The following is a 26,078-nucleotide window of genomic DNA, read 5'->3' on the forward strand; positions in this document are numbered from 1 at the left end:
GAGAGTATCTGGTCAAAACCAGTTCTCTCGATTAGGAGATACGAGGCATTATTTCTGAGCCGTAAACAAGGAAGTGAACAGCAGCGCGCATGTGCGAAACAGCAAGGAGTATTTGTTTAGTTTTAGTATTTTAGTATTTTTACTTTTTTAGTTTGATATCAATAAATCTAATAATCTTTCATATTCAAACGGAATGTCATAATATTGTCTTCCCGCTTAAACGTGTAGGGAAACGGAAATGGTGGACATTTTATTTTGAAGTTTCACCCTAGTTCAAACGCTGGCTCGGAAGTTTCTGAACCAATCGGAGCATCACGTCCCTCCTGGCTATGGGGTCTCAAAGTCTGACTTCCTGCGCGTGAATTCCGTTTGTAAACAAAGTGACAGAGAGACTTGGGGAAAAGCCAGCAGATTATTTCTAACCTATATACATATTTTAGCGTGATGATTACGTTTAAAACAAGTACACTGTCTGGATGTCATCCTGAATGAGATTAAAAACGGAGTAGTTCTTTAATGAAAACCAGCTGTGTGGAGGAGGACAAGAAGCATGGGAACCAAACTGGTGAGCTTCATTTTTATTGGCTTTTATTGATGTGTATCTCTACACGTCATCACGGAGCACGTTTTCGTTTTCAGGAAGTCATTAAACAAAACAATTATGGACTTTTGATATAAAAACACACAGAACAGAGAATTTGCCCATTTCTTTGGCATCCATTGATAGGTATGCCCATATGATGACCACGGATATATAGTCTAAAAGTGTGAAAAAACGTATTTTTCATTTCACTACGCCTTTACGCTTATGTTTTCCACAGAGCTGCAGGCTTTTTCCTCCTTTCCAAAAGAGGCCTTTCTTTTTCGTTTTTTAATTTTTTTTAAAAAACCACCATGCTTCAGTAAAGCAAAGGGTGTGAAAGAAAACAAGTACAAAACTGTTATTTGCTCTGGCGTTTGACCTGCTAGAGTGCAGCCCTGTGTTTTCTTTTTTCTACGTAGCTCCGTAGCATTTGCTTAATGGACTATTTTCACAGGCGTGTCATAACAAGGTAAACACAGCTGCAGCCAATAAAATTAATAACGGGCACATTTTGATTCAGGTGTGTGTACCACAGTCACTGCAAAGCTTTGACGGTATATATTCCACAGTATATTGACTGTTTTGTCAGCGATTTCTCTTTCTGACACGACTTAATTTAATCAGCAGTCTTTAGCCTTTTTTTTTTTTTTTTACAATAAATATTAATATTTATGCTCACCATAAGTGTTTAATTAACGGCACATTAACATATGAACCATTATGCTCTGCTAGACAGGAGTTGGCTGGCCTGATTTCCGCTTTTTGCAGCGTTTTATTTATGTTTTGTTTCAACCACTTCCAGTGGTGGAAAGTAACTAAGTAGGCTACTTTTACTTAAGTACTGTACTTAAGTACTATTTTGAGGTATTTGTACTTTACTTGAGTATTTCCAATTTCCAGTACTTTTACTTCTACTCCACTACATCTCAGAGGCAACATTTGTACTCTTACTCCACTACAATTATTTGAAAACTTTAGTTACTAGTTACCTTTAATTTTGATTAGAAAACATACATTATTTGAAAATAGCCGATCTACAAGCTCACACTTGGTGTCAGCATCATGTCGTGCTTTAGCTATTGAAAAATAGCAGATCTACAAGCTCATAGCGCGCTACGAGCTTCTCCATGTGTAACTCCATGTGTAACTGTAGTAACTGACGGTTTCTGAGAGAAAAAAAACTTGACGTGAGTTTTCGCATTTTCCCATTAAAGTCGATCGGGAATTTTAATTCACTAATACATTATTAATCAATAATTTGTTAAATTGAAAAAAGGGCTTCGTTAAGACCTCCGTATCACTATGGTCAATGCCTGTGTGAAAAGTGGGAGCGATTGGTGCAGCCAGTGAGGAGGCGGAGCGACGACAGTGTTACAGACAGACATTCATTCAGACATTTCAGACATTGAGTGAATTATAGTTAGATACTGCAACATGTTCAGTTAATTTGAATGAAATAAATAGAATAGGATAGAAAATGTCATTTCCATATGGAAATAAATAAATAAACACAGTGATAAAACTTATTTTTCTTTATTTCTTCTCCTTCATTTTGTCCCAAAAGTTCAACATGGTATAACAACAGATAAATAAATAAATACATCAGTTTAGTGACTAACCCATTTTGGGGCGGGAACCCGTTTTGGTGTTAGCATTACGTTATGCTTTAGCTATTGAAAGAAATAGCAGATCTACAAGGTCTGCTATTTTTTGAAAAATCGAAGAACGACTGACATATAAACATGGCTTTTTCAGAAAACTGTCAGGATCTATAGGAAACTTTTTTTTAAAAATCTGATCTCAGGTCAGAATGGGTTTTAATAAATCACGGCGGTTCCCCAGACAGAGGCTAGGACGGCTGCGCCGAGAGCAGCGGTCAGGGACAGCTTCGTCGCGGGCGCTCCGCTGATGATGGCGTTGCATTTATCCGTGGAGCAACAGGCGACCGAGGTCTGGTAGGCGACTCCCAGCAGGCTGGAGTCGGTAGTGGCGTTGTTGCTGCACGCGGCGGACGTCGTGCAGCCCAAGCTTCTGATGCCGGCGAAGCTGCTGTTGAGACTGGGGAACACTGGACACACACAGAGACACGCAGAGAGATATGAGTCAATGTGAACGTCAAACATGAACTCGTGTGCTGTGTGTGCAGTGCGACCATACGTCCATTACGTTACATTACAGTCAGCAGGGTTTTTACTGTGCGTGTGAATGTGAGAAGAAGTGACGGTATTGGTACAGTAGTTCAGGCTATATAGGCATGGATGCCTGTGAATGATGTTGTGATCAGAGCATTGATGAGGATGGGAGGAGGACTTACTTGCTAAAGTGGTGAAACATTCCGTGCTGTTCGGTGGACAGGTGGCCTCTGAAGGATTGATACATTTCCCCAGGACGTGCAAACTGCAGCTGTCGCAGGTCAGACTGTCCGCTAAAAATATGGAAAATAATTTTGATGGAGTTAGTTTCACATCAGAACATCATGGACACCTTTTATACTAGGATCTAAGAAATAAAAGGTATGTATAGGCCTACACATTTTATTAATTTCATTACGCTATTTTCTGTTATTTCATTATTTATGAAAACACATCAACATGGAACAATAAACAAACATCATTAATCTATCAATGTAGCTATAGTAGAAGACAGCGTGATTATTTAGTTTTTATCACCAATTTATCACCTATAGTTATCCTTAGACACCGCTGCTTGTTCTCTGTTTGGTAGTTCATACACTTCAAACTGGTGTCTCAGAAAATCAGGTTTCACATTCTCTACTCTTTTGTTACAAAAGATAAGTCAAGAACACCGAGATATCAACATAATGATGCCACTCACTCAGTGTGATAACTGTTAATCTTTCCTTGACACCTACAATAAAAACTACTGCTAAATTCTAAAAGGCCCGCATGCATTGACCTGGATTACAAACCATCCATTAACCCATTCTGGGCGGGCACCCCTTTTGGTGTTAGCATTACGTTATGCTTTAGCTATTGAAAAATAGCAGATCTACAAGCTCATAGCGCGCCACCGAGTGGCGCGCTACGAGCTTGTAGGTCTGCTATTTTTGAAAAATCAAAGAACGACTGATATAGAAACATAGCTTTTTCAGAAAACTGTCATTTTCAAACAGACATTTTTAGAATCTGATCTCAGGTCAGAATTAAAACTGTCAGGATGTAGAAGACATGTAGAAGACAATTCATCAATTTGTTGTGCCAGTAAAGGAGATTGTAAGATCACTGATGAGGCTTACCCAACATAGCAGATGCGATCGCTGCAATGATTCCAAACAGGATCCTGGCCATCTTGGTGTATAATGTGATGTTCTTGAAGACGCACAGCTATAGCTGACTGTTGAATGAGTGAATGGATGAGATGCTGACTGAAGCTGTGGCACAAGTCTGTTGCTTAAATACCACCCAGGTGGGATGGGATGGGATGGGATGGGATGGGAAGGGGGTCAGACAGGTTTTATTTCTAGTTAGGTGAATGGTCTATAGATACCAAATGCGTCTGCAATGTGGTCTCCGCCGGGCTGGGTTGCCTACCCCAGGGCGTGCACACTTTGGGCCGTATAGCCACTTGGGAATGGGATCTGAACAATCTTAACTGTGTGCACAAATAATATGAATGAATGTCCATTTATTGCAACAATGCAAATGGGACCATTGCTATCCTTTTTTTTTTTCCTGGAATATTTAGATGCTTGCTGATTTAGCCTATTTTGTGCCAGGGACGTCACAGCAGACAGAATGCTGTTTGACAGGTGTCGTTTGCCATACTGTATAGATACTGTACATCTGCTTCAGGGACGCTGTGAGATTATCATCTCTACTCTGTCTTTAATGCTATCGCTGATCCGCCGAGGCCATCACCATTGTGGTTAGTCCACTTGTTAAAAGGACAACTTTAGTTTTTTTACAACCAAGGTTCATGTTTTATGTTATTAGAGAAAGTAAAAGATGAGTGTTTTTTTTTCTTTTCATTTGCTGCTTTCTTTTGTTTTAGGGATTTTAGCTCTTTTTGACAGGGGGGGGGGGGGTGGGGGGGGCGGGGGCATTCAAGCATGGGGCTAAATATGTATTTTCTTTACAAAATATTATGGCGATGTATTATTTTATTATTTACTATAGTCCTACTAGACCCCAGGAAATTACATCTGGCCACAGAAGATCACAGGATCTACTGAATGTGAAGAAGGCCTACAGGGGGGGAAGCCACACTGTGTCATAGGCTCTATATGCAGTTTGACACATTCAGTAGATCTCGTGATCTTTTGTACGGATCTTTTGCGGATAGCACACTGTAATATAATTATACAGTATTTCAATGGCATAGTCTAAAATTCTGTTATTGTTTGACAAAAAAAAAGAAAAAAAGTAAAATTATGTTGTGTTTGGGGTAGTGCCATAGGGTTTCACACCCTGTTTCACATGGATCTATTGTCATGTAGTGAGTCACTACACCTAGTATCTACCATTCTATCCTGGAGCAGATTTACAGGTATGGTTAAACGACACCAGTCAGACAGCATTCCACAGACGTCCCTGGCACAGAATAGGCCAAATCAGATGGCCCCTAAACATTCCAGGTAGAAAGCATTCCAATTGATTTGCATTGCATAAAAAATATCTCTCTATTGACAATAAATTGTTGAGGCAAAATTGTGAAAGTAAAATATTAGTGTGCACAACCGTGGACGCTATGATATGAATAGTTGGGGGTGAGTGGTTCCGCACCGGCGTGGTGTGGAAAGGAAAGGGTTCTGCTCAAGTGGTGGGCGAGCCTTCCGGTTACCAGATAAACGCATGAAAACAGTGATGTTTAAGTGTGGTTATAAGTTCAATAATCAGATATATATTTTGTCAAAAATACCATATCTAGAAGCTCGCACGGTGCTGCACGATGTGAGGAGCTATTATGAGCTGGCATATCTGCAATTTGCAGTGGTGGAAAAAGTACTCAATTGTTTTACTTAAGTAAAAGTACCAATACTGCAATTTAGAACTATACTTCGTTACAAGTAAAAATACGGAATTGAAAATGTACTTGAGTAAAAGTACAAAGGTATCGGCATCACAATGTTCTTAAAGTACTAAAAGTACAAGTATTCATATTGCAGAATGTCCCATTTCACAAGTTCAAAATGTGTAGAAAAAGCGTTGCGACGCTTTGAGAGTTTGTAGCTATTTTCAAATGGCCAAAATGTATAGGGTTGAAGTGGTTAGTGTGTGTTTTCTAATCAAATTTTAAAATTGCCAAAGTAACTATAGTAACTAAAGTTTTCAAATAATCGTAGTGTGAAGTTGGCTCCGAAATGTAGTGGAGTAGAAGTGAAAGTACTGGAAATTGGAAATACTGAAGTAAAGTACAATTACCTCAAAATTGTACTTAAGTACAGTAATTAAGTAAAAGTACTTAGTTACTTAACACAACATACTGTATGGTGGATATAAAATGTCTGTGGGGCTATATTAACACATTTTGCTGCGGTGTTCATTTTTAGTATTAGTCTTTTGAATAACACACCCTTTTAGTTGTAGTCCTATTTTAGTCTCCTGGAATTGGAGGATTGTTTGGTCCAGTCTTAGTGGACTAGATATCAACATATCAAGTCTTAGGTCACATTCTCACCTAATACTTCGGTAGACTCAGATCCGTATGGGCGGGGAAAGGGGATTCTTGCATATTTATTTGGCTGCGGTTTGCCTTCACACTGTCATTCGCAGCAATTGGAAACGCAGCAGGGGGGACCTTTATCAATGTGTTCCGTTCATAAACTATAGCCTACACAGTGAAATCTATGGTGATAAAATTACACTCATAACGTGCATGTGTCGTGCCGTCTGGGACCCCCCCCCCCCTCTCTCTCTCTCTACGCACGCAGCCGCCACACACTGTTCTTTTGGGCATGGAGGCACAGCGCTGCATGAGCGCACTGATATAACTCCCCAGTCCCACACAGTGACAGCACTCCATGTTTACGGCACGCACAGACAGACAGACAGACAGAATATTATGTAGGCTATAATACACTGCAGTGTTTTTATGTGTTTTCTTAAGCAATTAATTAATGTAGCCTACACGTCCTCATTTCGATCAGGGCTTCAGTCTCCTTATTCGACCACAGTAACGGGACATCTTTGCGCTGCGTAAAATATGCCTTAACCGTCTCCAACTGTGTTCAGCTCCTCACCCGCCACATTATGTTTGCTTCATTTCCTTTATTTACTGCGGATTGCATTCACACCTGCACCGAATCGTAGTCAAGTGCGATTCGAAGCGAAGCGAAACCCACGTTTTTGGGCGGAGTAAAATGCGGTTATTTGCTGCGCATTAGGATTCGAATGAGCCTTCACACCTGCCAAACGAAGCGCACTTTCTGACAATGCGCAGCAGGATTCGTTTTAATCGCAGCAAAGCTCTCTGGTATGAATGCGACCTTAGTCTTTGTTGTATAGCCCAAATCTCACGGGACTACTGTTACGTAGGGACCTCAGGGGATTTGCTGTCAAGAAAATTAACACCCCCCTTGGACCCCCTTGGAACCCCAACCAAGGACCCCTGGGGGCCCCCAGGCCCCACTTTGAGAACCACTTGCTATTACAGTATAGTTTGTTAACCAGGTTCATCGACGAAAACTAAATGGAAACTAAGCTATGATGACTAAAACTAAGACTAACTGTATTGACAATTTCGTCAACAGATAAAAATGTTAGGAAGGGACTAGTGGACAAGAGATCCAGTATAAGTCCTTTTACACTTGGTTGCACGCTGAAAAGAGCCGATCAACAAGCTCACAATGCGTCGCGCTGCGACACGTTGTGTGTAAAAGTGTAAAATCAGTCATTACGACGGCATCAAGGCCCGCCAAAATACATTTTAGTTGACTAAATCACCTGTAGATTTAGTGGACTAAAACCTTATGATGTTTAGTCGACTAAAATTAGACATTCCAGGTGACTAAAATGTGACTAAAACTAAATGAAAACCTTTCAAGAGACTATCACTAAAACTAAAATCTAAATTTGCTGCCAAAAACAACACTGCCCCCTGTACACCAAACCTCTTCGTAACAAAATAGCCAATCTTCAAATGTGTCGTGAGCTTGTAGATTGGCTATTTATTTTGACTAAATATTTGCTTATTATATGATATGGCCATAGTAGGGCCACTTGGCTCCATGTGGTTAATTGCATTTTAACAGTTTGACGGCCGCTAATTGTTTAATCCTGTGTTCCACCGCGCGTAAAACGCCATACCTGACATGTGTTTAATTCGCCGTTTTAAAATAATTAAAAAGAAACAGCGGATTTTTCCGGGACCTGATGACGAGGCCGTCGCGTTAAGACGACGAAACCGGAAATCTAGTCATCATCTGGGCTGCTAGGGCTTCTGGGAAACTGAGTTCAATGTAAGTGGACGGGGGGGTTTGTTTGGACTACAATGCCTCATGGAGGCGGATCCTGTAGAGCATTGTAATGGCCGCTGGTACTGATGATCAAAACATGCCGACGGACCAATTTTTGTCGTTGAAAGCTGCAAATACTTCAGCGTATGCTCTAAAGGTAATAAAACAATCTCGGCAGCGTAGAGTATTTGATTAAATAGCGGGTAACTTTTTTTGTCAAACTGTCAATATGGTTCTATGGATTGTGACTCATTGTATTTTATTTTTATTAAGAGTTGTCAACAACACCATTGTTCTTGTGAAATATAGAATATTTTTCATCTTTGATTGATTTGATTGTATTAGACGGAAGTGAAAAGAGCAACAGAGTATACAGTCAAGCGCTTGGTCTAAAAGGATAACACACACACACACACACACACACACACACACACACACACACACACACACACACACACACACAAAAACAGTCCTTGCGGTCTTGTTTCTTGGTTTTAGCTCTGGCATTTTATGCAGCAGGCATGAGTAAAAGATTGACAAAACACAGTTTATAATAATGCCTAATTAACAACACATCCCATACTGTTCTGTAATTAACCGATAGCTCAACTCAATTATCACTCTTGTATAATTACGCAAGTACTGTACTGTTGACGTGCACCGCGTCTACGTCGTAAACGGCTTGAACTAACACATCGACACGGTGAGTCTGCATTGTTCATTGATGTCTTAATTGAGTCGTTGACACACATTGTACAGTTTGTAACGAGAGCCTCATGTTGACTCTGACTTTGACGGACCCGCCGTCCATGCTTGTTGATTGGCCGGCATGCTGCCCATTATGAATTAATTCATTAATTGCCCCGATTGACTTGTTGCCTTAATGATGATGTCCGCTAATCCCTCTGCCTTCTCTTCACAGTCTGCTACCCTCATTGCATACATTTAACTACTGCTGCGCCATCTAGTGGTGAGTGCTGATAACAAACGTGCGAATGTGCACACTGTATGTGTGTGCGTGGTTGCCTGTCTGTCTGTCTTCCTGTGTAAGTATTCGGTGTTTTAATATGAATATTTAACATGCAAACCTTTCTTTCTTTCTTTCTTTCTTTCATTAATTCAACTAACCAGAGCTCGCATCAATACCGCTTATAAATCTACTTTTTTTTTGAATAGCCAACATGAATGGCTAAAGTGGGTAAAATGATTGTGATGCTATGTATTAATATATAAGTATACTGTTGCTGGGTACCCCCGGGAACCCTGCAAGGACTATAGCCCCCGGACCCTCACTTTGAGAACCAATGCCATAACAATCCACACAGTATTATGAACGTTGTTGCTTGTTTGTTTTGTAATGTATAGCGCTCTGCTTGATAATATTACAGCGTCGCACAAATGTAATCCTGACAAGTAACAGTTTTGGACATACGGAGGTTTCCTCCTGTCAAAGACGGCACACACACTCAAGTGAAAACTCAAGCAGTCAAAAGTACATTTATGCATCGTCAAAATAGCTGCTTGATGATGGCAATCAAACTATTCTTTCGCATTGGTGGTCTCCCTCCTCGATTTATTTTTGCTCATGTACTGTCCACCGCACGCACGCTGTCTTTGTAAGCTCAGACAGACGAGTCAATATTCCTATATAACCTACCTCTAGGGCAGTTCTGTTCTTTTGAGTTTTTTTTTTTTTTGGAAAGTATAACTTTTTCATCATCACTTTTCATCATCTTTATCAACCCATCTAGACCTGAGGACGATTCTTAAAAAAAATTCTTCTTAATCCTGACAGTTTTCTGAAATACCCAGGTTTCTATATCAGTGTTGCTCAATATTTCATGTCAACGTTTTTCCAGGGACCTCCCAGAAGCAAATATTTGAGTTAAAAACGTTCGCCCTGAAAGAATATATATTCAAAGATTTGCGCCACATTTTTTCAAAAGACATGCTCTAGTTAGTCTAGTATGTGACTTTTAAACACATTTTCCGTCATAGTCGACAAAATGAACATCGGTTGTTGGAGCATCCGTAGTGTTAACCCATTTAGACCTGAGGACGATTCTACCAATGCCTTCTAAATCCTGACAGTTTTCTGAAAAACCTGTGTTTCTATGTCAGTGGTTCTCAAACATGTTCATGTCAAGGACCCCCAAAAATATATGTAATTGGCCCCCAGACCCCAATCCTATGTTGTTCCAGAGACACCCCAGAAGCAAAGATTTGAGTTAAAAGAGTGCACTGTGAAAGAACTACAACAGTTACCCTTAAAACTAAGAAAATCGCTGAAAAAATAAATATTTTTAATGACAGATGTAGTCACTACGACTACAAATGTCCCAAGAAACTAGCTAGCCTAGCTACCGAGTTTGCTAGCGCTCTGGGAAAACAGAGCAGCTGAATTATTAGTTTTGCTTAGGTGGTGAATGGTGCTGGTTTGATCCACGGCTAGAAACCGTTTCAACCAATCAGATTGCTTCCTCGAAACGACCTGTCGTAGAATATAGATTTGCACACATTTTCAATGATTTTTCAAAAATAGCTGTTAAAAGTGCTTAAAGTCTATACGGCGACACATTCGAAAATGGGTTCCCGTCCAAAATGGCTTAACCCATTTTAGGCGGGAACCCCTTTTGGTGTTAGCATTATGTTATGCTTTAGCTATTGAAAAATAGCAGATCTACAAGCTCATAGCGCGCCACCGAGTGGCGCGCTAATTGCTTGTAGGTCTGCTATTTTTGATAAAAACCGAAGAACGACTGACAGAAACATATGGCTTTTTCAGAAAACTGTCGGGATTTAGAAGACATTTATAGAATCGTTCCCAGGGTCAAAATGGCTTAAAACCACAGGCTCCACATTGAGCTCAAAATCCTCTCCCAATAACTCTGTATTTCCCGGCAAATCCCCTTTTATGAACAATATGTGCTTCTTTCTTGACACTGGACGAACCGTGCTTCATCTTATCTCGTTGTCTTTCCCCCACCGCTGTGACAGTGTTGTTTTTGGCAGCGACATTAGATTTTGGTTTTCAGTCATAGTCTTTTGAATAGTTTTCATATTAGTTTCAGTCCGATTTTAGTCACCTGGAATGTTTTAGTTTCAGTCGACTAAATGTCATGAGATTTTAGTCGACTAAAATCTACGGTTGATGTAGTCGACTAAAATGTATTTTGGCGGGCCTCGCTTTTACGCTTGCTGAAAATAGCCGATCTACAGCCGCTTGTAGATCTGCTATTTTCACCATGCAACCGAGTGTAAAATGACTCATACAGGATCTCTTGTCCACTAGTCCCTTCCTAACATTTTTATTTGATTAACCCATTCTGAACGGGAACCCATTTTGGTGTTAGCATCATGTTATGCTTTAGCTATTGAAAAATAGCAGATCTACAAGCTCATAGCGCGCCACCGAGTGGCGCGCTATGAGCTTGTAGGTCTGCTATTTTTGAAAAATCGAAGAACGACTGACATTTTTTAGAATCTGATCTCAGGTCAGAATGGGTTCATCAGACCAGTGTGTGTCCAGTGGAAACCTCGTATGAATCTGATCTCAGGTCAGAATGGGTTTAATTGTCAGTATATTTAGTCTTCACTTTAGTCATCATAGCTTACTTTTTGTTTCCATTTAGTTTGAGTCAGTGAAAAAAGGTCGTCGACGAACATTCTTTTGTCATAGTTTTAGTCGACAGAATCAACACTGCACTGTAAGTTGTGTATGTCTGAAACCTCACATGTCAAGACTGTTACTTTTCAGGGTTCAAATAAAAAAAACATCCTGGTTTTATTGTGTGGATCTGCTACTTTTGATGCTTCTGTATGACGCTGTATGAATATCAAGTATAGGGTGTGTGTGTGTGTGTGTGTGTGTGTGTGTGTGTGTGTGTGTGTGTGTGTGTGTCTGTGTGTGTGTGTGTGTGTGTGTGTGTGTGTGTGTGTGTGTGTGTGTTTTCTGATTCTGTGTGTGTGCTTTTTCTGCTTCTATGTGTCCACGAAGCACCATAGTTTCCCGTCACGTCTCTTTGAAGATGAAAGACTGCACGCACGCACGCACACTCTCCGGTCACAGTGACACAAATTATACACATGCACGCACAAACCTACACCTACACACATTCAGACACCCACTGACTCATACAAACATACCTAACCTTCCCTCTCCCCCACACACACACCAGCGCACACACGCATGCGCACGCATGCACGCACGCACGCACGGCTGACCGTCTGTTTTAACACGGGTCTCATTACGAGCGCGAGTGGAACCATAAAACATTACTTCAAATGACCCACACCTCTTTGACAGTTCTCATAAAAAAATGTACACTTTGTAAGTAAACAAAATGTCGCGTGCATGCACACGCGCACACACTCTTGTCTGTCTGTTTTCTAAAGTTTTCTAAATCATGACAATTTTCAGAAAGATTTGAGGCACATTTTAACAATTTTTCAAAAATAGCAGACCCACAAGACCCTATGAGCTTGTAGATCTGCTAATTTCAATATCTAAATTATAACATAATGTTTAAAACACCAAAAGGGGTTCCCATGCAAAATGGGTCAAAGGTGTCCTTCCAGGGGATCTGCTGCAAAATTAATATAGCGTCACAATCATTTGAACAACTTTAACTATATTTGACATTTGGCTATTCAAATATAGCAGATTATACAAGCTTGCGTATCTAATACTTTTTGAAGAATCATGAACATTTATTTGGGGGTGTCGACAGATTATTCTCTGAATGTGCATGTCTCGGGGAGTCGCGACACGGCCATAATATGTCGCATTTCCAGCGGGGAAGTGATTAGTCATCACTCACCCAACACCGCTGAAGTGCCCTTGAGCAAGGCACTGAACCCCCCAACTGCTCCCCCTGGAGCTGCCAACAGTATAAGACTGTGGTTGTTGTTGTTCATGTCAAGGACCCCCACACATAGTTGCGAGTGACGTCGTGTTGTACTGTAGTTGTACCGGAGCTTTTACGACGAAAGGTTCGATGGTCGGAGACAGTATATGGACTGCCCTTAAGACTAATACTAAAATCACACCTGTGTGAAGTAAGTGGTGCAACTGTGTGGGGGTCCCCGGGGGGGGGGTCCCAGAAGTTCCCCAGACCCACAGGAGCGCGGCCAGGGTGCCAGCCCGGTTGTGGTGAGTCCGGAACAGGTCGAGAAATGACAGAATATACCGCGTGTGGGGGTTTCGTGCTCGGGACAGATATTTTCGTGCTCGGACAGACCCCCAGCCAGCCAGGGGACAGACCCGGAGACACACGTATAAGCTCCGTAATGAAGTGGTTTGCACCACTTAAAAAAAAGAATGAAAGAAAACGTCCAACTCAACCCTATATTGCTGCATCCCCCTCCCCCCTCTCTCTCTCTTCCATTGCTGCATGAGGCTGTGTTGTTTTTGGCAGCACATTTCTGTTTTAGTCATATAGTCTCTTGAATAGTTTTCACTTTTCACATTTTAGTCACCTGGAATGTGTTAGTGTTGGTTTAGTTTTAGTCGACTATAAATGTCATGAGATTTTAGTCGACTAAATCCACAAGTGATTTAGTCGACTAAAATGTATTTTGGCGGGCCTTGGTGTCGTTGTATAATGACTGATTTTTACACTTGCTGAAAATAGCAGATCTACACGCTCACAAGCTTGTTAGTTAGGTGAAGTTAGCTTAAGTTGTGGCAAATCTGCAAAAAGAAAATGCTTACCACTAGCTTTCTTCACAGACGTGTTCATAAAGGGGTCTACAATCACATATACATTTGTTCCAACCCAACTCCGTTGGGAAACGTTGTGACAGCTGCTGAAGGTTGGGGTACCATTATCAACCAATATAAGGCAAAGAAAATCCAAATTTCATTATACTTTAAGCAGCATGTGACATCTCAAACTAGGGGGTTTTCAAGATTCTGAATCCATTGCAAGCATTAGTTTTGCACAAAAAAAACCACTCCTTTGCCTTAAAATGCCCATAGCCGTCATCACAAATGTGATGAGGTCACCACATTTGGGCACATTTGGGCAAGTGGCTATGGCCGAATTTAGCCCAAGGAGTATTTTCGTGCAAAACTCATGCTTGGAATGGATTCAGCATCATGAAAGCCCCCTAGTTTGACATGTCACATGCTACTTAAAGTATAATGAAACTTGGAATTCTTTGCCTTATATTGGTTGATAATGGTACCCCAACTTTCAGCAGCTGTCACAAAGTTTCCCAAGGGAGTTGGGTCGGAACACATTTGCGATTGTATAGACATTTGTGATTATAGACACCTTTATGAACACGTCTGTGAAGAAAGCTAGTGGTAAGCTTTTTTTTTTTTGCAGATTTGCCACAACTTAAGCTAACTTCACCTTACCTTGCTTGTATAGATCTGCTATTTTTAGCATGCAACCAAATGTAAAATGACTTAAGCCCAACACACACCGTCTGTGAACGCTGCGCGTTTTATTTATTCCCAATGAAAACAACGTCCCATGTGGGTTGGTTGCTGTGCGGCTATGACGCGCGGCAACACTGTGCCGCGTCACTGCGCACCCGCTTCACAGGCGGTGTGTGTTCGGCTTCATACTGGATCTCTTGTCCACTAGTCCCTTCCTATAACATTCTAGTCTTAGTCAGTCTTAGTTTTAGTCGTCATATAGCTTAGTTTTCATTTTAGTTTCCAATAGTTTTTATCAGTGGGGAAAGGCATAGTCGACGCCTTAGTTTTTAGTCGACGAAAACGACACGGGCGCATACATGGCCACCTCTTTGTGGCGTGGAGAGGTGCCAGCACAAGGCGCCGATTCATCTGCCCCGTCGCTGCTAAGAGAGAGAGAGAGAGAGAGAGAGAGAGAGAGAGAGAGAGAGAGAGAGAGAGAGAGACACACAGAGAGAGAGAGAGAGAGAGAGAGAGAGAGAGAGACACAGAGAGAGAGAGAGAGAGAGAGAGACGGAGCTCGCAAGGACAGCAGATATGTCCGTCCACACCTCTCCTGATTGGCGTGCTTCTTCACTCATTCCACTGATTATTTCATTTCACGGAATTCTCTGTGACACACACACACACACGCACACATTCCTCTTGTCATGAGAGAAACGTGTGTGTGTGTCGTGCACGCACATGCCTCTACAAAGGAGCGTCTGTCATGCAAACGTGCCCCCCCCCGCCCACCCCATATATTATGTCCTCCCACTCTGTGAATGTTAACCCATTCTGCGCGGGAAACCCCTTCGCATGGTGTTAGCGTTACGTTATGCTTTAGCTATTTAAAAATAGCAGATCTACAAGCTCATAGCGTGACACCGAGTGGCGCGCTACGAGCTTGTAGGTCTGCTATTTTTGAAAAATCGATGAGCGGCTGAAGTAGAAGACATTTTTAGAATCTGATCTCGGGTCAGAATGAAAACTGTCAGGATGTATAGAAGACATTTTTAGAATATGAGCTCGGGTCAGAATGAAAACTGTCAGGATGTACATATAGAAGGCATTTTTAGAATCTGATCTCGGGTCAGAATGGGTTAACGCGCCGTGGGCCGTGCAGGCTGTGCAGAGTCATCCTGGGAGATCACATTCCGAGCAGAGCTGCGCTGCACTGCGCTGCACAGATATACATACACACCACCCATTCCGACCTGAGATCAGATTCTAAAAAAAGTCTTCTACATCCTGACGGTTTTCTGAAAAAGCTACGTTTCTATGTCAGCCGTTCTTCGATTTTCCCAAAAAAAATAGCAGACCTACAAGCTCGTAGCGCGCCACTCGGTGGCACGCTATGAGCTAAAGCATAACATAATGGGGGGGGGGGGGGGGGGGGGGGCGACATGACTGTCCTGGGCCTGTCAGCCAAATGTTGCAGGTGTGTGTGTGGTTGTGTGTGGTTGTGTGTGTGTGTGCGTGGTTGTGTGCGTGTATTAGAGATGTCCCCGATACTGTATCGGTATATTATTGATACATTATAAGTGTGTATATATATAGGCCTATACTAGCATAATACAATAATTGCTGCTTTTGCATTATATTTTCTGTTGCAGGACTGCTCATTGGAGGAGTGTGCAGTTGTGTTATATATACGTTGGGAAAACGTATAAACCCCTGTTGAACTCCATTGTCGTGCGATTGTTTTATTGTACTACTATTATTACTACTATTACTTTCAAAGCCGTTGAACTATAACGTGTCTGTTTGTTTTGTATTCTCCCGACGCCCCTCAGGTACATCCTGCCCAACTACACCACCCACACCACCAGCTGTGACTCCCGGGACTGGGTGCCCAGGTAGGGAAAACAAACTCTCTCTCTCTCTCTCTCTCTCTCTGTCTCTCTGTCTCTGTCTCTGTCTCTGTCTCTGTCTCTGTCTCTGTCTCTGTCTCTGTCTCTGTCTCTGTCTCTGTCTCTGTCTCTGTCTCTCTCTATCTCTCTCTCTCTCTCTCTCTCTCTCTCTCTCTCTCTCTCTCTCTCTCTCTCTCATCATAAATGTATAGTAAGCGTACAAGTAAGACGCGCAAACGCGGGAAGCGAACGCAGCTCGTGTGTGTGTGGTTGTGTGTGTGTGTGTGTGTGTGTGTGTGTGTGTGTGTGTGTGCTACAGCTGCGCCGTGTGTGTGTGTGTGTGTGTGTGTGTGTGTGTGTGTGTGTGCTACAGCTGCGCCCTCTGGTGGCGGGCGGGTGGTGTCACAGCGGGACAGACACACACATACACAGACATGAGCAGCAGGGTCTCATAGTAAGTGGCTCACTGCGTTCGCAATTATATTCCTTGGCAGGAGTGCATTACCAAAGATGGCCTTTTTCCTATCCTATCAAATACATAGGAATACTCAAATACTCACTCATGATGATGGCTTCAATTTGTGCTGTCTGTCTGTCTGTCTGTCTGTCTGTCTGTCTGTCTGTCTGTAGTCATTGGTTAGACCAGTCAACTGGTGCAGTACTTAGTTTAGACAGTATTTGGTTTAGACTATAGTCATAGTCATAGTCATAGTCATAAAAAAAGAGAGTCTGCGCAAGCTAAAGGTGGCTTATAACGATGCTCTCAGGATTCTCCTGAAGAAGCCTAGGGGTGGCAGTGCTAGTCAGCTCTTCTGCGACTCTGGTCTAACCACCTTCCAGGCTCTCTTGAGAAACCTCATGTTCAGCTTTAAAAGCAGACTTGATGGGTCACTTAATAATGTGATTAAGATGTTGACTAATCCCAGGTTTAGCACTGTTAGATACCGCTCCCTGATGTGGAAACATTGGTATGAGTGCCTCTTATAGATTTTCTTATTTTTTTTACGAGAGCGTTTTTAGAGTTTTAGGAACCAATGTATTTATTTGTAACTGTTTTGTATGTTTTTTAATTGTTGTTTGTCAACTACTGGCTACGGCTGTCAATAAAGTTTCATTCATTCATTGGTTAGACCAGTCAACTGGTGCAGTACTTACTTTAGACAGTATTTGGTTTAGACTATAGTCATTGGTTAGACCAGTCAACTGGTGCAGTACTTAGTTTAGACAGTACTTACCGGTAGTTTAGACTAGTCATTTGCTTAGACCAGTCATTATAGTCGTACAACTACAACCTTGTCTCTAACCCTCACCCTAAACCTAACCTCCCACGGGGCAGCACAACTAAACCTAACCTTATATATGTCTAACCAATGACTATAGTCTAAACTATAAGTATGCACCCGAGGACAACAAAGTCATATACAGATATCCATTCATAAACTCTCACATACTTTACCGGATGATGCTATAGATAGTGTATTGTATCCAGACTTCCTGCGGCAGTGCTTCCTAAACACTGTGTGTTTGCTTGGAGTGCATTTTAGTAGTGCTTTGGATAATCAAAGCACTTCACGTAGATTATGCATTACACACACACACACACACACACACACACACACACACACACACACACACACCGATGGCGGAGGAAACCATGCGCGGCACCAACCTGCACATCGGGAGCAATTAGAGGGGGTTCAGAGTCTTCCTCAAGGACACTTCAACACTAACTCTGGGGGAGCCCGCAGGGATCGAACCGTGAACCTCACGGTTTTTCCCATCTAATCCGGCTTATGCCTGCACCCTCCCTGATCCCACAGCCAGCTCAGCTTGTGTCTTATGCCTGCACCCTCCCTGATCCCACAGCCAGCTCAGCTTGTGTCTTATGCCTGCACCCTCCCTGATCCCACAGCCAGCTCAGCTTGTGTCGAAATCCACATGCACGCCGAGACATGAGACTGTTCATTCCGTGAGGTGTTTTCAACTAGTTTGAGTAAAAATGCAGTATTTTCTTTGTTTCGTTTTTTGGCATTTACAGTCGAAACACAGCCGAAAGCCGTACAAAAAAATGTTGTCGAGCCATGTGATTTCCATTGGAAATGCATGACACTTACCCTTTGTCTACATCTAGCATGCAACAATGCTGTATGCTAGATGTGAAGGTGTGAGTGAAGCCTTATAGTCTGCACATGCGTTCGCATCGTGCTGCGCGTCGTTGACGTGCATCGTTCATTTCCCATGATATGACTGACTGTGTCGTGGCGTCGGATGTTGCGAGCGTTTGTAACTCTTCACGGTGTGCCAGACGATGGGATGTTATATGTTGTCGCCAGTGTTGCCAACGGTTGCTAACCGACCTCCAAAAAAAAGCAGCCAAAAACCAGGCAAGCAACTGGGGCAAAAAAAACAATCCAAGTTTGGCTGGAAATAAGCGGACGTGGCAACCCTGGTTGTTGCTGGAGACGAGGCAGCCAATATAACTGCGATAGCCTACTATATACACCAGTGGTGATTATGAATCCCACCAACGTTCTGGGGTAGACCCGCCTCACCATGTGTCTGACTGGCTCCCCGGGGAAGGCATAGTTTTACTTAGGTTAGGCCGTTCGGGTTAGGTTTAGGGGGGTGCATACTTTGTTTAGACTAGTCATTGGTTATAGACATGGGTTAAGGTTAGGTTTAGGTGTGCTGCCCCGTGGGAGGTGAGGGTTTGAGATACTGGCCAATCACAGCAGGGCTTTCCTATAGAACGTCGGTGGGATACATAGTAACGCGTGGCTGAGAGGTCGCCGCAGCCCAATCAGCAATCAGAACTGCTCGACAGTATGACTATAGCATGTCGACTAGCATGTCCAAGTTTCCATGGCTATTCATATACCATCCGCTTTTCAAGCAGCTTGTGAAAAGAAAATCAGACGGGCGTCTGCGGAGAAATGTTATTAATTTGGGCGTCCTTGGACATGCAAATGTTTGAGATGTGATTGAGCTAAAAATAATACAAAAGCAATGGAAAGCAAGCCCAATAACTACACTTTAAAAAAGAATCACACCAGTGTGAACTGAGTGGTGCAACTCCCGTCTATTGGTTCTCTGTATCGTTCCAATTCCTTCTCTGTATCGTTCCAATTCCTTCTCTGTATCGTTCCAATTCCTTCTCTGTATCGTTCCAATTTCTTCTCTGTATCGTTCCAATTTCTTCTCTGTATCGTTCCAATTTCTTCTCTGTATCGTTCCAATTTCTTCTCTGTATCGTTCCAATTTCTTCTCTGTATCGTTCCAATTTCACGCATGCGCACACCACCGCTCATGCCAACATGCAGGTACACAGGTACACGGACATTGCTGGTTATAGGAGTGGTTGCACCACACAAAAACAAGCAAGCCAACAACCCCCCCCAACTACATGTATACCAATATTTACTAACTAAACACAGCTCTCTTTCCCCCTGCATGAAGCCCCCCCCCCCTCATAACGTTGGCCTGTTATGAACCTCAGGGCTGTATTTTGCGTGTCTTAAGTACCAGGTCTTATTCCCTAACTTGAGTAAACTAAAGACCTGGAGGCGTGATCAATGCCATTTGGCTATTCTGAGTGGCCAAAGAGCATTGATCACGCCTCCAGGTCTTTAGTTTACTCAAGTTAGGGAATAAGACCTGGTACTTAAGACACGCAAAATACAGCCCTCAGTGTCCTCGTCAGCTCTCCTCGGCCCGCGCGGAGGAGGGGAGGACAGATTGTTTGGGAGAGACGGACGGGGACAGACGACGTGCTTAACCCATTCCGGGCGGGATGCCCCTTTTGGTGTTAGCACTGTGTTATGCTTTAGCTATTGAAAAAATAGCAGATCTACAAGCTCATAGCGCTACGAGCTTGTAGGTCTGCTATTTTTTGGGAAAAATCGAAGAACTGACATATAGAAACTTTTTTTTTAGAATCTGATCTCAGGTCGGAATGGGTTAGGGCAGGGAGAGACGATCGAGGGAATTAAGGGAAGGGGGGGGGGGGGGATGAAAGCGAGGAGAAAGCATGAGGGGAGTGCAGGTCAGACGAGGTCTGCCTGCCGGGCTGAGAAGAGGAGAGAGAGAGAGAGAGAGAGAGAGAGAGAGAGAGAGAGAGAGACGTCGAGAGAAAAGGAGAACATGGCAACTAGACAGAGACGAGACGACGGAGCGCGAGGCGTAATTGGAACGAGAGGTCGTTTCGACCATTAAGAATGGCTTCATAAAAAGCCTGTAGTGTAGCGCAGCTCAGTGGGTCTTGAGATGGGAAGCGCTGAACAAGGTTCAGAACATTTTTTTATTCATTAAAGAGCATTTATGGACCGTATATACAGCTAGTAAAATCCTCTTCGTCCTTTTAACATTTTAGGACCCGTATTTGTTGGTAACCTCCTAACTACATTTTCTTTTTTTAGGTTTTTGATTTTTGTTGCATAAATCAGTGCTATTGAACACCCTTTACGTCTGTGTGTTGTTTCAAAAATATTGAAACCAATGGAAAGTGGTAAAAAAAACGCATTAGACAAATCCTCTTAACTCCCTCACTGCTAAAACACCTAACTCCACCACCTCTCTCCTTCTCATGCAAGTGAGTGACAATATCTAAAGGCACAACACCGACTTTGATGAGGCAGTATTGCATCGTTAAAAACATTAAATAAATACAAGGTTATGAGGAATTCCTCCGGACAGCAGAGATACAGTATATACGGATCCATATAATATGGGTTCAATTCACACTGAGAAAAACGTGCTGTGTATATGACTGAAGTATATACTCCACATCCGCTCTCCACCATGAAGTGCAGTATTAATGAATGATTCACTCAACTGCTGTCGTTTGGAGACAATGGCGTCACAGTCCCCGACCCCCCCCCCCCCACCACCCTGTGTCCTCTGTTGAAAGGCCTACATGGCGGTGGTCATGTCATGCCAACCCCCGATTCCCGATTCCCGATTACAAAAAGAGATGGTTTGTGGTGAAAAGGAATCGTCAATGAGTCAATATTATTTTCCCTCCAAAAATGCTCTGAGAATTGTTATAAAAAATCAGTGCTTGTGAGATTACAGGTCGGTACTTTCTTTGGAATAGCCTTCAAGTATATGAAATAAACGGGGATTGAAGTTGCAGGGGGGGGGGTCAATTTTTCACTTTACCCCTGGACCTTTATTTATTTATTTTATTGTATTTAGTTATTTTGTTTTTTTGGGGGGGGAGGGGGGGGGGGGGGGTTCTCGTTCTGTTTTTGGTTTTTGTAAGCGCCCCTCACTCAGTCCTCACGGAGAAAGGGACAGGTTTGTCACTCCAGACTTTCTCGTGGGCCTCTCTCATGTGCTACCATGGTTCATGCACATCGGGGGGGACTTTATAATGCGAGTGTGTATCAGAAATGCGTTGGCAGGTTGCCACGTTGTTTGGAACAGTTGCTGGAGGGGGGGGGGGAGGTTACTTATCCTAAATGTCAGTTCTCACAGTATGGCAAGTTACAGAGGGACATTTTGTGTTGTATAAGGTCAGCTGTTATTAATCCATTTAGGCCTGACGTCGACATAAAAAAATAATAAGTCTTTGACCGTTTTCTGAAAAAGCTTGTGTTTCTGTATCAGTGGTGCTCAATATTTCATGTCAAGGACCCCACCAATTATTATGTAATATGCCTCCGCCGACCCCCATCTGAAAATATGTTGTTCCAGGGACCCCACCCCCCCAGAAGCAAAGATTTGAGTTAATTATGTTCACTCTGTAATGAATATATTCAAGGATTTGAGGCACATTTCACCGTTTTTCAAACAAATAGCAGACCTCATATATATAGCGCGGCAGTGCCGCTATATGAGCTTGTAGATCTGCTAATTTTTCAATAGCTAAAGTATAACATAGATGCTTTAAAAACACCAAAAGGGGTTCCCGCCAAGAAATCTCAGGAGGCATCACCACACTATGTGCTATAAGTGCTGTTTACGTGCTACATAAATTAGGGCATTCACTTATAGTCATTTTTACTAGTTGACTATAGTTGCCTAGTTTACAAGTCGACAAGTTGACTAGTTGTTTAACTACCTATTATGTAAAAAAATAATATGTATTTTTAAATACATATTTGTACATTTAAAAACTGTGTACATTGGTGACTATAACTATTATCTACCTGACCTTGTGGCATGCAAAATCGAGAAAAACAAACACAAAACAACTAGTCAACTAGTACAAACAAGGTCGACTAGTGGACTTACTAGTGGACTAGTTGAATAGTCGACTAGTTGCTTGATGCCCTAACATAAACCCGAATGCATCTTTATCTCATCTTCCCACTATACAACACCACTTAATGCTCTCTCTCTCTCTCTCTCTCTCTCTCTCTCTCTCTCTCTCTCTCTCTCTCCTCATCTCCTCCCTCCATCCATCACCCTCCTGCCAGCCTCTCTCCCTCCCACCACCCCATCCACTGACACAGCTCCCACTAACATCATCCATGCTACTAATGCCACCCATGAAGGTAAGCCACTACACCACTCATCCTTACACTTGACTTGACCCCGCCTCATCCACCCAACCCGTCCACCCACCCTCCCTTTCGCTCAACCTAATCTTCATCCCGCTTTTAACCCATTCTGACCTGAGATCAGATTCTAAAAAAAATATTTTTCGTTTTCTGAAAAAGCCATGTTTCTATGTCAGCCGTTCTTCGATTTTTCAAAAATAGCAGACTTACAAGCTCGAGTGGCGCGCTACGAGCTTGTAGGTCTGCTATTTTTGAAAAATCAAGCTTATAGATCTGCTATTTTTCACAAGCTAAAGCCTAACATAATGTTAACACCAAAAGGGGTTCCCGCCCCAAAATGACCATATATCAGACACTTTTTGGACACGGCCTCATCATGCATCTGTATTAGGGTTGTGTCCCCGATCAGGATCGAGGTGCAGATCGTAAAAAATGCGGGTGCCGTTCTCGTTCACGTCATTTTTTTTCCAAATGATCGTAAAATCGGATCGGGAGCCGATTAAGAAACGTGATCGGGGACATCCCGAGTATATATATCGATTAGATTAGATCCATATCCTATTATTAGACTGGAAACCGTGTCTGTGATTTGGGAAATTGTCCTATTGTGATTGATTTTGTATATAAACTAGTTTCATTTCTAAAGCGCCTTTATCCAAAGCGTGTGCACACTCACACACCAGACAGTGGTGGAAAAAAGTACTCAATTGTTTTACTTAAGTAAAAGTGCCAATACTGCAATTTAGAACTACTTCGTTATGGGTAAAAGTCGGATTTGAAAATGTACTCGTTGTGCAGAATGTGCCATTTACATGTACATGTACAAAATCAAAATGAAATCTAAGCTATGGTGACTAAAACTAAGACTAAATCTACTGACAATTTTGTCGACAAATAAAAACTAGACTACAATGTTTGGAATTGACTAGTGGACAAGAGATCCAGTATAAGTCATTTTACTGGATGCATGCTGAAAATAGCAGATCCACAAGCTCACGACGCGTCGCGCTGCGACGCGTTGAGAGCTCGTAGATCGGCTATTTTCAGCATGCAACTAACTAACACTAAAGCATTCGAATAACGACTAAAACTCAAATCGAAACGTGCTGCCAGAAACAACACTGAAATGCGTCCACCCTCTTCGCAGTCGTCGTTGGGTCCTCCATTTGCTTATTTAATTCCCTCCGTGCAGTATTTAAATATTGCTCGTGTTCTCATCTCTGTTCCATCTTCAGCCCTGCACCTGTTCACCCCCCTTCCTCCCCCTCGCCCATTATTATCCTCCTATCCTCTTCATGTTCCTTCTCCCTCGCTCTTTCCACCATCATTATGTTCTGTTGATCTTGTTAAGCTGCCCGTGCTGCTCCTGTGTGTGTGTGTGTGTGTGTGTGTGTGTGTGTGTGTGTGTGTGTGTGTGTGTGTGTTTGCGTGTGCGCATGTGCATGCGCGCCGGTGGGTGCATGCGCGCACGCGCCGTTGGGTGCGTGTCAGGTCAGCCCAGTGCTCACCCAGTCAAAACTCACTTTGTCAGAAGTCACTTGATGCTTAACTTCTATAAGCCATCATTATCACAAGGTCTCACACGCCGAAAACAGCCCATAGTCTACGAGCAGGGTTGTCACGATTATGGAATGTCACTCACGTAATTACGCTATTAACGATCGGATCGTGGTTGAACGCTGGAACGTTGTGAATATGAATTGCATTTTTGTCTTTTTATCGTTTAGGCTTCGTTGACAGAAGGTTGACAGGGAAAAAAAACACATTAATAGCGGACATCTACAAGCTCAAAACACCATATGACACGTTTTGAGCTTGTAGATCTGCTATCTTCACTATTTTTTAAACGGTTTGAATATGTAAGGGTAACTGGAACATTGGCCCCCAGTAGTTCTTTCTCGTATTATTGTTTTACTGAGGTTAAAGTTTAGGAGTAAGGTTAGGTTTAGACATAGTTTTACTGAGGTTACGTTTAAGAATAAGGTTAGGTTTAGGAACAAGGTTATGTTTAGACATCGTTTTACTGAGGTTAAGGTTTAGTAGTAAGGTTAGGTTTAGACATAGTTTTAGTGAGGTTAAGGTTTAGGAGTAAGGTTACGTTTATACATAGTTTTACTGAGGTTAGGTTTAGTAATAAGGTTAGGTTTAGACATGGTTTTACTGAGGTTAAGGTTAGGAATAAGGTTAGGTTTAGACATAGTTTTACTGAGGTTAAGGTTAGGAATAAGGTTAGGTTTAGACATGGTTTTACTGAGGTTAAGGTTAGGAATAAGGTTAGGTTTAGACATGGTTTTACTGAGGTTAAGGTTAGGAATAAGGTTAGGTTTAGACATAGTTTTACTGAGGTTAAGGTTAGGAATAAGGTTACGTTTAGGAATAAGGGGGGGGGTGCTTTCAAATAGGATGGGGGCAAACGCACGAAGGGTGCTTTTCCCCACTTTCCGTACTTCGCAGTCTCTTAATCCTAATCATTCTCCATCTCTCTCTCTCTCTCTCTCTCTCTCTCTCTCTCTCTCTCTCTCTCTCTCTCTCTCTCTCCACCCTCCCTCCCTTCATTCTCATTTGTCTATATCAACATAGGACCTCAGCAGAGACAAAAACAGACTAATTGGAAAAACAAGATCACTATAGGCTAGCCGCTAGATTACTGCGGACAGGCGGTGTGTGTCTCATAAAAACAGCCTTTCCATTATATCATTCAATAACACCGCCTGTCAACTTTTAAAACCCTTGAGGCAGCTACGTGGCGGTTGAAGACTCCGCCGGAAGGGGGGGGGGGGGGGTTTGTGTGCCCGCTCTGCGGTGGTTTTTGTTCATGAGATTAATCCATTTAGAACCGGAGGACGATTCTACAAATGCCTTCTAAATCCTGACAGTTTTCGGAGAAACCATATATATGTTTCTATGTCAGTGGTTTTCAAACTATTTAATTTTCATATTTCACATTTTGGCCGCCGACCCCCATCTGAAAATATGTTGTTCCACGGATGCAGAAGCAAAGATTTGAGTTAAAAACGTTCACTCTGAAATAATATACATTTCTGCGATTTTTTTAAATTAGCAGACCTACAAGCTCGTAGAGCGGCACTCGGTGCCGCGCTATGAGCGCTATGAGCTAATTTTCCAATAGCTAAAGCATAGCATGATGCTTGAAACACCAAAAGGGGTTCCCGCTCAAAATTGGTTAACAGTTTGACTGTTTTTTACGATTATCCCGCATTTTAATCAACCCCCCTTCACTGCCGAGATTGTTGTATTACCTTTAGAGCATACGCTGAATTATTTGGGCTTTTAATCCGCGAAAATCCATCAAAAAAAG

At 42.4% G+C, this 26,078-nt stretch overlaps 1 protein-coding gene across 1 annotated transcript in view; it reads left to right on the forward strand.

Moving 5' to 3' along the window:
• Positions 1-16,249, forward strand: part of LOC310876845 (adhesion G-protein coupled receptor G6-like) — a gene marked incomplete at its 5' end in the record, with an annotated part of 73,161 nt that extends 56,912 nt beyond the window's left edge. The window contains one exon of the mRNA XM_083790497.1: positions 16,200-16,249. The remainder of the gene's footprint in view (positions 1-16,199) is intronic.
• Positions 16,250-26,078: the final 9,829 nt, after the last annotated feature.

The sequence above is a fragment of the Protomyctophum parallelum genome (genome assembly GCF_964188405.1).
Source record: "Protomyctophum parallelum genome assembly, chromosome: 19".
NCBI classification, from domain to species: Eukaryota; Metazoa; Chordata; class Actinopteri; order Myctophiformes; family Myctophidae; genus Protomyctophum; species Protomyctophum parallelum.